General features: G+C 36.1%; 1 non-coding gene across 1 annotated transcript; it reads right to left on the bottom strand.

The window, feature by feature from the left end:
- Window positions 1-11,937: 11,937 nt before the first annotated feature.
- TRNAM-CAU (transfer RNA methionine (anticodon CAU)) lies at window positions 11,938-12,010 on the bottom strand. Its single transcript has one exon. It is a non-coding gene; the product is annotated as a tRNA-Met (tRNA).
- Window positions 12,011-12,550: the final 540 nt, after the last annotated feature.

The raw sequence follows: 12,550 nt of genomic DNA, 5'->3' as shown, positions 1-12,550 counted from the left end.
ACGTCCATAATTTTCTCTTTTGTGTCTCTCCACATATATTTTAGGATGTTTTTACAGATGAGCACTAAGTATCCTTTTTAAAAAATTACTTTAATTTTCCTGATTATATGCTCTATGCAGAATATTAAAAAAATACTCAAATAGAAATGACTCATTATCCCATTAGTTAGAAATAACTTCATTCTTAGATATTTTCTTCACATGTTTTAATATAGCTAAAGTCATAAAGCTCACCCTCATTGTTGCACCCTGAGTAATTTAAATACCATGGAAATAGTTTCAAAAACATTTTTTTTATTACTAAGTTATGTGGATTTTTAGGTATTTTTCATTTTTTTCAGTATTATAAATTTTACAATCACATATTTCTGTACATTTCTCATGCACAGCATCACAGATAAGAAATTACTGTATCAAAAAATATATATTACATATATATTTTGAGGCATTTGATTCCTATTTTGAAATAGCCTTTTAAAAGACGGTAGAAAAGTTTACTTTCTCATGTGCAATATTTAAGGACAATCTCTCTCACTACAATTTTAAGAGCATTGGGCATTATTTGTTTTAGCTTTCAAATCTGATGAACAAAATGGAATATCCTTATTCTTCTACTCGGCATTTTTGATGACCAGGATTGTTGAAATTTTATAGTCATATTTCTCAATGTCCACCAACTTGCATATGCTCACGGGTGTGTCCCTTATATGGTAATTTTATTTATCTTTCTGGGTCTGTCCCTAGGGTTTATATTTCTATGAATGTAATCATGATGTCTGATTTGGTTGAGAACTCCACCCTGGGTTTGAACTTAGGCTCAGCTGTTCTAGAAAAATGCTTGACCAAGATTTCCCAATACCACTCAGTAGAACCAGATCTACTTAGGCTTCTCTGATCTCAGATATGAGTAGCATTAATTCTGAATATGTTCTAAAAATCTATCCTTGTGTTATATGAAACCATTGAAGGGGGAAGCCTGAGTTTATTAAGTAATTATTCCCCAAGGAGATGGCAGCCAATGCCGAGAGAGAGGATGAGATCACTCTTATTTATTATCTGGCCTTTTGGATCAGCTCACTCTGTTCCTTTAAGGGGCAACAGAATAATGAACTGGAGCATCCTGAAAGACTTCAGTTTATAACCATATGTCCTCGTGTTTATTACTAAGTATGAGATCAGAAGGCCATATGGACTGACTTGGGGATGATATTTTAAGAAATTATGAAAATGATTCATAGGAAGTGCAATGGATAAACACAAAGACATGAAAACTGGGGTCATTAATAATTTGATAATGTTTTGGACACAGCTATAGTTGACAGTACACACTGAGGTACACAGAAGAAGCAGAAAGTGTTTGAAAATAGCAAAAGACATGGTTTTGGCAAAGAAACAAATGCCAACCGCAAAAACCCCCCAGCTTTCCACAGATTCCCCCAAAGAACCAGTTGTCCTCGTTCAATACCACAGGGCTAGAAAGAGTAATTATTAGCATTGCCACCTCTTGCCAGTGCTATTCTAACACCTCTACCATACACTTGTAACACCTCATAATCCAGCTTTGGCAAATGTCTAGCCCTTTTCCAGCTGCAGGAACCCTGACGGACCCTTCCCTTCTCGAAAAGATTTTCACATTCCACCTCCGCCACCACAGGAGCAAGAGATTAAAACACAACAGCCACTCTTTCCAACAACACTTTTGAGCTCTGTATTCTGGACTGTTCTCCAACCTCCACCCTGACCCACCAAACCATTCTCAATGGTAAATTGATAGTAAATGGTAAGTGCCCATCATTTATTTCTATTATATAAGTATATTAGTTTCCATGAATTAGCATATACAATGCACTATGCAATATGATAAGCATTTCTCAGAAAGTATAAATATATTCTCACAACCCATAAATTAGATTCTATTATTATAACTATGATTACTAGCTATCATTTATTTACATACCTGCTTTGTTCTAGGAACTGAGATGAATGTGTTCTAATAATAATACTTATAAACTTCTCAATAACTCTACATGATAGATATTAAAGCCATTTCATAAATAATGAAACTGAGCTTCAAAGATGTTAATTAAATTGTATGTGAAGCACTTACTACAATGGTTGACATCAAGAAAATGCCCAGTAACAGCACCCATTCTACCATTATATATTTTATTATTAATATTAATTTTGACGCCACGGGACATGGTCCTTCCTTTGGAAGGCATACCATAGACAAAAAAAGTTAGTACCTTTGTGATCATCTTATTAATAATGCTAATAATATTAAATAATATCAATAAATGATAGTAATAATACCAATATTATTACTATGTGTATGCAAAATATGAGATAGTACATTAATAATATATACTATATTAATACTACATGGTATAATGAAAATACTACTACTGTTAAAATATTATAAAATGATACTAATACTCTTAAAAAAACAGCTTAGCTTTATTGAGTACCTACAGTGTGCCGAACAGTGAACTACAACCTTATTGGGATGTACCTCACTTTAATCTTAAACAATTCTGTGCAATAAATTCTTGTGTTGCTTCCTGACTTTCAGATGAAGAAATCAAGGGTAAGGGAGATGAATTAACTTGTCCAAAGTTGCACAGCTTGTACAATAAGGGCCAGAATCTGAATTTAGACCACCTGACTTAAAAGCTCTAGTTCTTAATCGTTGCACATTTGAGAATTAAAAGCAACTTATAAATCACTTTGTCTTTAACTCCTTATCTTACATATGAAAAATGAAGGGAAAAAAGTGCCCATGATCACACAGCACTTACTGGCCTAGCCGAAACTTGGTAGTAATAGCCTTATTGTTCGCTTACTATGTACGCCACTGTGCAAACATTATCTTATTTAAAGCCCCAATATCCACGTAAATTAGGTACCAATGTAATCCCCTATTTCCCTTAAAGGAAACTGAAACTCAGAGAGGTTAAGCTACTTGTTCAAGTCGAAGGCCACAAGAGAAACTGGGCTCTGGACACAGGCAGCTGGGCTTCTGAACTTTTGTCCTTAACCACTATTAACTTCCTGAGTCAGTCATCTCTCAATCCAACATCCTTTCCAGGTCACCATGATGGTTTCTATTTCTTCCCCAAGACCAACAGTGTTCTGGAGTTCTTTCAGACCAACTTTCAAGAGACAGTTGCTAAATTTTCAGGATTTTTGTGAGCTGATGGTCAAACACAGTCATCACTAAAAATTGAATTTTATAAGCTTCCAGTCAAATGAATTATACTAAAAATAAAGGCTATCCTTTTGTACCTTGATGATCCATTTTATTTATAATACTATTAATATTAATGGTAAGAATATTAATAAGATTAATAAATACTGATAATACCAAAAATACTACTACTGTTAATACGATATACTTTATTTTACTATATTATATAACTACACTTCCAACTCCTAACTGCTTTACTACATTTGACTATTACCTAGGCTCTTCACATTATATGTCTATTCTGTCTCCATGTGGGAGTACTATATAATGGTATGCTAGCACACATCTTTTCACAACTCTGCCCTTAGCGATTTCACGTAGGTAGCTGAAAACTGGCCATGGTAGGGCTGTTTACACCGCAGAAATGGGCAAATGCTTCAAACAGGTGTATTTATTTCCCCCACATAGTCCGTTGTTAAACATTTCCCAGTAGCACTGCCAAAGGTCATGAGTATTCAAAGAGAAGTCACAAAGTATGTTTCCTAAATCATTTAGGTTACATGAGGAGCCCTCAAATTTGCTACACTCATTCAAAAGCTATAATGTGGATTGTCTTGGTGGCACTACTGATATCACATGAGTACAAACGAAAAGTCTCTGGGGAACTTTAGTGGCTGTTCAAGCTAAGAGGCTTATACGTATCTCCGTGAAATAAGTCTCTCTACCTCTATATCGCATCCTGTAAGTAACTGAGTATGAGACAAAGGGTGGAAGGAAGATAATATTCTAAATTTATATAACATACTACATTGTGGACCATCTGACCAACCTTCAGTTTCCAGTGGTAGACCCTACCCTGAAGAGGAACAAAACAGTGAAAGAGGACGCTAAGCTCACAGGCCAGAGGAAAAATCCAGTTAAATGTGAGAGAGGTGCACAGCCTAAGAGGCGCGAACCAGTCCATGTGATCTCAGACTACCTGGCTTAGTAGTGTGATGCTTGGTAATTCTGCCTTGTGGGTCACTGGTTGAACCTGGCTTCCGCTGTGAGTAGTTGAAAGCTGCTGGCAGCAGCAGGTGATTTAATACTCGGAATGAAACGAAGCAGTCAGCTCCGCTCAGGTCTGCACGGACTCCTGTTTCTTTCCACAGCAGTTGGCAGTCATTAGCACCCTTTTTGACAGTCTCTGCAGAAAGGCCAAGATCATAGTACTCCCAGAGACTAAAATCACATCTCACCTTGGTGGTCCCTCCAGCTCAGAGCTATAGAGGTGAGAAATCTTGTTCTGCCATTTGGTCTCATTAGAGATCTTTCATTCCCGGCAATATGCTTCTTTCTCAAGGAGCTTGGAGTCAAGAGTTCAAAGGGGCACTAGAAGGAAACAAAACATATTTGTAAAGCCTCTTTGCTCTGTCATTTTTCTTTCGCAACATTTCTAAGGACATGGTCTTAAATCAAATTCTTTGGGGGACATTTTCAGTAGAGGAAAATTTTGAACAGCTGAATTTTGTTCGAATTTGTCAGATTTATTTTGAAATCGTTAAGTTGGAAAGACAATAAATTATGGTGTGGAATTTTGGGAGACCTCATCATGGTAGAAAAGTATAGCTGAGCAGAGTGACCTCTCCCAACTATTTTAAATATTTAGATCTCTGGAGAAAAGACCAGGTGGTGACACAGAATCAGAGACTGAGAACTGCAAAGGACAATAGTGCAAGGGGGTGAGAGGCTTGCACCTTAGTCTGCACTCTGTCATTTACAAGCATTGTGAACTTCAGAAAAATATGCGTGTTGAGCTAGATGGACTTCCATCTCTAATATCCTATGGTGCAGATTTTTTAAGCAGATAAAATACATTTCTATACAAATTTTACCAGTGAAATATCTACATGTGTTAATATATGTAAAGCACTTGGCACAAGGTCTGGAATATAACAAACGCTATGTACAAAGATCCTTCTTTGTAGGGGCACCTGTTTGGCTTAGTCGGTTAAGCATCTGACTATTGATTTCGGCTCAGGTCATGATCTCATGGTTCGGGAGTTTGAGCCTGGTTTCGGGCTCTGCAGTGACAGAGTACAGCCTGCTTGGGATTCTCTCTCTCCCTTTCTCTCTGCCCCTCCTTGCTTTCTCTCTCTCTCTGTCTCTCAAAAATAAATAAAAATAAGCATCTTAAAAAAAGATGCTTCTTTGTAAAATCATTCTTTGTATGAAAAGAAAATTGGGTAGATGCTGCCTTTTTCTTCTTCTTAGAAAGTAACGGTGCATATTTGCTTATTAAAGACTCGGAGCATTCTTGAGGAAATAAATCTGTTCATTTGGCATAATTTAGCATTCTCAAACTTATTTGGTGATAAAACCTCATTAGTCCATAGTATCTACATAGCCCTCCAACTGAACTACACAGACCCTCTTTTCCAACTCTATAGGAATTAAGTCTTGCTCTCAGCCCCCGCCTCAGGCAAACACTAGGTGCTAGACCCTGTGCTAAGATATTTACAGTAACTATCCCATTTAATCCTTAAAACTCTGGAAGTCGGTGATTTCACGACATCTTCGCCAATGAGCAAGGGGAAGCTCATAGATGTTTAGTAACTCATATAAAGTTACATAACCAGGATTGAACTGTCAGTTTTCAGGACCTCTAAGACAGTCTGAGTGACGATAAGAAAATGAGAGAATGAGTAAATGCTTCCTGACTTGGGCTGGAGTGAGGGCTGAGCTTGGACATGGTGTCCACTGAGAGGAACTTTGAACCTCCTGAATGATCTCAGAAGGTGGAGCTAAGGAATTGAGACAAGGGAGGGGAAGCCAGGCTACAGAATCCCTGTGTCACAGTCAGAACCAGTTAGGGAGGGCATATATATGAGCAGGAACTGGACATACCACCACTTTCCTACATCCCTTCCTGTCTTCACATATGTGTTCTATGCATGTTTGCCCAAAGTAGAAGTATCAATTCCAGTAGGTGTTAACCAAAAGCACTATAATATATTTAGCTAATGAGACACGTGATATAATCAGAATACCACCCATATCAGCAAAGTCTGGGCCCTGTGTGGTCTTAACCGATTAGGTCTTGCTGATATGGACTTCTTAGCACAGGTTGATAAGCTCTGCCTATGACCCCTGGTTTGCCTCCAAAGCATAGAAACTTCTGTGACAGTAATATGGGGTGACTGGGGGGACCTCAGCCCTGAAGTCACTGACAACTTCCAATTTCTTAGCTGGAGTCAGATTCACAGTTTTAAAAGAATTTGGAGGCTGTTTATAAATACCAAAGGCCACTTATTCATGGTGAATCCGATCACATAATATAATGAACTTTCCAGTTGTTAACAAAGGAGGAAGTGGTAAGTTTAATTGCTGGATTTCATTTAGCAGATAAAGTTGGAGACTTCCAAATAATCCTCAGGTATAACCATTAGTTACTGTGTAAGAAAATAAACCCAGTTTCTCAAGATATTATGATTGTTCAAGAGTAATTAGAAAAATATACTGCTTTCCAGATATATTGTCAATTACTTTTAAATTTTATAACAATTTTCTTCAGGGGAAGAAAGCCATTTGTGGGCTTTATCTGGCTCATCAGCTAATAGATAGCAACTTTTACTATATTTGATTTTCTTTATTTGTGTGTGTGAAGTTTAGTCACCCAGAAAGAATCTTTTGTGGTCATTATACGGTCTTAAGAGAACTCAACAAGTATTTTTAATGATGAAATTGTAAATCCTGGTAACTTGTGGGATAAAGACGTGAGCAGAACCAGTCAAGGAACACCACCTGAAGTTTTATTTATAAAACTTATTTATGTCTAGGCACATTACATGTTACACTTGGCCAATGTATTTAACATTTTATATACTTCATCTGTACATTGGGAATCTTGGTTTATAGGATACATGAGCATATTTTGATATAAAATTATATGCTACTTGAGATTTGTACACAGATTGAAAGAAAAATGGTGTGGATTGTATGCTATGGGAGACATTTGGGTAAATTACTTCATGCTGAGAGTTTCCTCACCAAATACAGATTTGGCAAAGTATAAAATGTACAAGGGCCAATGGGGATTTAACTCTTATTTCTAGTTCTTTACCTTTTTGAATATAGCAAGAATACTTTTTTCTTCTAATTTTAAGCATTTGAATTTTTTAGTTACATAAGTAATACACGAATGAGGGCATCTAAAGCATCTAAAGTAAAATTATTAGTCTCCACAGAAATAAGCCCACATCCCTGAAAGCCATTACTAAGAATTTTGTTTCATCCCATAGGGTTTTGTTTGTTTTGTTTTTCGTTTTTCGCTTTGCTTATTCAAATATATATATGTACTTATGTAGGGATTGTTGCTTTGTTTTTCTTACAAATAAAGAATGGCATTAAATATTTTCTTATATTTTCCTATATTCATTTTACCTGACACCCTTCCTACTTTCGTATGCACTGACTTCTATATACATTTGGTCTACTACATTCTTTTTGATAGGTGCAATGGTATTCCATAATTTGGATCATCTGAATTTATTCCATAACTTGTTTCTATTCCATAATTTGGAAGCACTAAATTATCTGACCATTTTCCTATTTATAGACATTCATGTTGTTTCCAACTCCTTAAAATCAAAAACATGCCGCAATTACTTTTAGAATTCGATAAGCTGATTCTGAAGCCCATGTGTTACAAAAATATTTAAGAATTGTCTGAAAGTCTTAAAATTTAGTGGGTAAGTTTTGGATTTGCCAGCAATTACTATTAAGTTAATCACTTGGAAGAAAATAAATAAGGCTCCGGCTGTGTGCCCCTAGACAAATATAAATTTCACACAAAACTTTCAATGATTAAATAAATGTGTTAAAAGAAAAAATAAGGTGGGAATGTATAACTCTGAAGGGAAGGGAAGCTTGGTAAGGGATATGGAAACAAAAAGATATAAAGGAAAAATAAAACACCAGGTGAAGTCATAAAGCAATAAAACAACAACAACAAAAGCCTTTGAATAGGATCAGGCAACTTAATCAAATTAAAAGAACAATTACAGACTGGAAGAAAATATTTGCTGCGCACAAAAGTGGTTAATCTTCTTAAGATATAAGTAGTTCCTCAAATTAGTAAGAACAATGGATAGCACAAGGAGAAATGATATTCAGGGAAATGAAAATAAAAACAATGAAATAAAACTTTTTGCCCTTCAGATTGGCAAAAATGTAAGATCATGTTAATGCCCAGTGCTCATGAGATTATAAGGAAAACAGTACTCTCATATATTATTTCTCAAAAGCAGTGAAGAGTCTGGAAATTTCTGTAAATTTTGGGAAATAAATCTGGCTATATTATTGTAAACTGTAAGTGTGCATATCATTTGTTCTAACACCCCATTTCTGGGAAATTATTTTTCAGAAAATACAAGTGTATAATGATTCTTCTCAAACAGGAATTTGGTTTATTGTTTCCTGGAAAAAATAAACAAGCATTCAAATAAACTAGGGTTCCTGCGCATAACTAAGAGTTCCTTTTGATGTTCCAGTTTCTCTGTACCACAAAACTATAGGAGAAAAAAATGTCAACAAAATGAGCTTTTGCTCTCCTTACTCAATAGAAATGCTGGTAAGAAAGAGGGGGAAAGCTAAGCAAAGACAAATGGTAACGTGAGGGACTTGAGCAGGAAGCTAAGGCTTTGCAATGCAGCAAGGATCACTGACTGAAGTGAGTTGTGAACAAATGAGTAGAATAATCCTGTGTCCACTAGTTTGCAACTGCATGGAGAACAGAGAGGTGTACTCATTAGGCAAGGTGCTAACAAAATATTACAATGGGTTAGTTGGGAAAGCAGTCACAGTGCAAATATAAGCAAATCTCAGAGTCAACTCCTAAGCAGTTTAATTTCTTAGTTAACTCCTTGAGAGATACAACAGAAGTCAATCCAATTTTTGGCCCTACTATGTACAACCAGAAAAATAAAGTCACAATGGTCAACCACATAGCCTTTCAGGGATTCCATGTATTAATTCAATCTGTACTGGGTTACAGGGAAAGGATAACTAACCACACACACACACACACACACACACACACACACACACACACACACACGTACACACTTCAAGAAACCAAAATACCTAATGATTATTGAACAAAGAAATAGCACTATATGTATTGTAGCATTTGTCTGAATGAGGTTGATCAAATACGAGCAACTACTATTTTTTCATGCATTTTGTTAGACATTAAGACAAAAAGATGAAGAGAGATACAGCACATTTTATCACAAGAGAATTAATGCCTTTTATCGTAAGAGAATTGTAACAAATAGGTTCTTATATGTACAACTGCCGATGTCTTACAAAGGAGAAATGAGAAGCTGGGATTCAGAATGGTAAGAGAAGGTCTAAAAGTAAATCTGCCCCCTTATCCTTATTATATTATCCCTAATATGTCTGATTCAGCACTTCTTCAGACTAGATTCTCCTTAGAGATATGAGACATTGCCCCTTTGTCAAGAGATCCACTTTCTACACTTTTCTTCAGTCTTTTACTTGTTTTACTGGCCACAAGTAATGGGAACAAAACGTCTGTTCTTTGCTAAGTGTTTACTGGAGGCCAGGGACTGTGCCAAGCATTTTACAGAAGTGAATTCCTCTAGTTTTCACCACTGTGAGGTTTATATTTTCCATATTTTATAGAGTAAGAAAACTCAGAGGTTCAAAGTTATTCATAGCCTGGGAAGGATCTTACCATTATCACACGGCAGAGATGGTCCTCAGACCCACGTGTGGTGAACTGCAAAGCCTATGATGTGCTTAAGTAGGTTGTTAGTCTACTGCCTCAAGACAGAACATTTTGGAATATAGACTATTACAATTTTACTTTAGGGCTCACTTCTCTACATCATGACATCTTGGCCTTTCCCCCGCCCCCATACCCTGCCTTATGACCAGGCCTATAGATTAGGATTAGTTTGCAAGGGTATTTAACTAAGGAGTTAATGAACTCAATATTTTCCACTGCTCTTTGCTTTTAGAGCATCTAATGTCAAAAATGCTGTTATAGGCTCAGAAAGGTAAAATAAAACTGAACATATTTAGAAGTTGGTAAATTACAGGTCCTTTGTTAAGGAATGATTTGATTTGCCTGTTTCCACAAAAGAAAGTCTAAAGACACGCAATGCCTAGACTGGTTTTGATGTGTATTAGATGGATTTCTCCTGAGAAGTCTAGATAATCTCTGATATTTATATAGTGGCAATCATATCCCTGGCACTTAGCAATGGCCAGAGAGAGATTAGATAAAAGACCCTTAAGAGATTAGTGTAATATAACCCAGACTTTGATGCATCTGTTCTCTGTTGGCCTTCGAAGTCAGGCCCCACATTCCATTTTTCACAGTAAATCCAAGGTATAATTTTAGGATCCTTTACTATGATTATTTTTTCTAATCAGTCGTTTTTAATACTATTTATTGTCTTGGTGCTTGGATCTTCCTTGACATAAAATTTTTAAATATTTAATTCTACTTAATAATTCAGTATCATAATATGAAGTCTCTTTAATTATGTACCAAACTATGATCAATATTGAAATGGACCTCTGTCTTAGTCGCTTACTTAAAGAAAAAAAAAGATTAATTAATTTCATCTTCTTATCCTTAGACTCTATTCACATTTTTCCAGAACACTCCATTTCTCTTCAACCCACTTCGTTTCTCTTCAATCCACAGTAATTGGGGTAAAAGAGATGCTTGGTTATTGGCTAAAAGTGTTGGGATAAAAAAGCAAGCTTTCTACAACCCTTTGATTATTTTTTCAGACTGCCAAATGTTCCTTTTTAAAGACTGTTACATTTCTTAAAAGCCCCAGAGTGATTGCTTATCCTAATCCTAATGTATATCTAAGCATATTGGCCTCTTGGCCCAGTTTCTGAGTTTGAAATTGAATGCATATTGAACCTCACCAGGTCCCTTGCTCTCCTACTCCTTCAGAACAGACACACACGTGCATTAACACACATGCACGCAAGGTTTTTGTTTTTGTTTTTTTGTCAGTGTATGTTCCTTAAGGCTCAAAGCATCCCATTAAAATACCAACACACTTTCTTAACCACTACCACCCTTCCTGGTATCAAAAGGAATATACTCCTTCCAAAGGCTTTTCTCATATTATATATTATTGTATTCTAGTATATGTATATACATATATATACCAGTTTACAACAAGTTTCTCCTACACAATATTTTTTAGTTTTATGCCCAGTTCATTACAATCTCAATCCATGTCTCATTTCCTATCTGAAGCAATGTCTTTATAATTTTTTTAAGTTTATTTATTTATTTTGAGGGAGAGAGAGAGAGCAAGCAGGGGAGGAACACAGAGAGAGGGAGAGAATGAATCCCAAGCAGGCTCTTCGCTGATGTGGGGCTCGATCCCACCAACTGTGAGATCATGACCTGAGCAGAAATCAAGAGTCAGATGCTTAACTGACTGAGCTAACCAGACACCCCTGAAACAATGTCTTTGATTAAATATTCGACATGAGTTTTGGCATCTAATAATATTATAATCATAACTCTCAAATGGCTTATTTTTTGACATGGCCCACACTTCTTTATTTTCATTGTAACTATTACTAACTAACATCAGTGCCAAAAAGTAAAGTTACTAAGAGGAACATGAAATAACTAATAGGAGATTATTCTGAAAATTCTTTCTCTTTTTTCTCTTTTGACAGAGAAAGAAGGCAAAAAGCCAAACTGCCTCCTCTGAGGTTTGAACTCAGGACCTTCAGATTATGAAACTGACAGGCTGCCTACTGCACTAAGGAGGCTAGCTAGAAGCTACTTTATCTGTGTACATCTCTCTGCTGACACACAAACGACAACATCAGCATTTTCCTTTGAAGACTGAAGCTGGTAGAACACTGGAATCATCAAGTGTTATGGTCTTCAAAGTACATTTCAACGATGGCTCAAATTGTCTTTCAAAATCAAAGTTTCTTTGATTATGTACATGGAATTTTCTTGTATAGAGATGCAATACACCAAGGGAAAGTCAACCAGTGTTTTTATATGACCTTTCTCTATATTAAGCTTCCTATCCTTAAAGATCCAGGAAAGGACTGAGACCATAGTGAGAAAATTTTGGGGAAAGGATGGGTGCAAAATGTAGTTTATTGTCCTGACATTTATCATTATTTAATTATACAGAATATAGCTTCATTTTCTTCTTTATCCAGAGACAAATGATAGCATTCTCTTGAAGACTAGTAGTTAACCTGCTAACATGGTCTTAGTTGAACAACTATGCCTTGCCAACTAGGTTGCATAAGGTAATTTCTGTAGACTTCTAAAGCTACCAGTAGTTTGAG

The sequence above is a fragment of the Panthera onca genome, chromosome F2 (assembly GCF_046562875.1).
Source record: "Panthera onca isolate mPanOnc1 chromosome F2, mPanOnc1 haplotype 2, whole genome shotgun sequence".
In the NCBI taxonomy this organism is placed as follows: domain Eukaryota; kingdom Metazoa; phylum Chordata; class Mammalia; order Carnivora; family Felidae; genus Panthera; species Panthera onca.
Note: the sequence above shows the minus strand (reverse complement) of the source record. Positions and strands in the feature narration are given on the sequence as shown.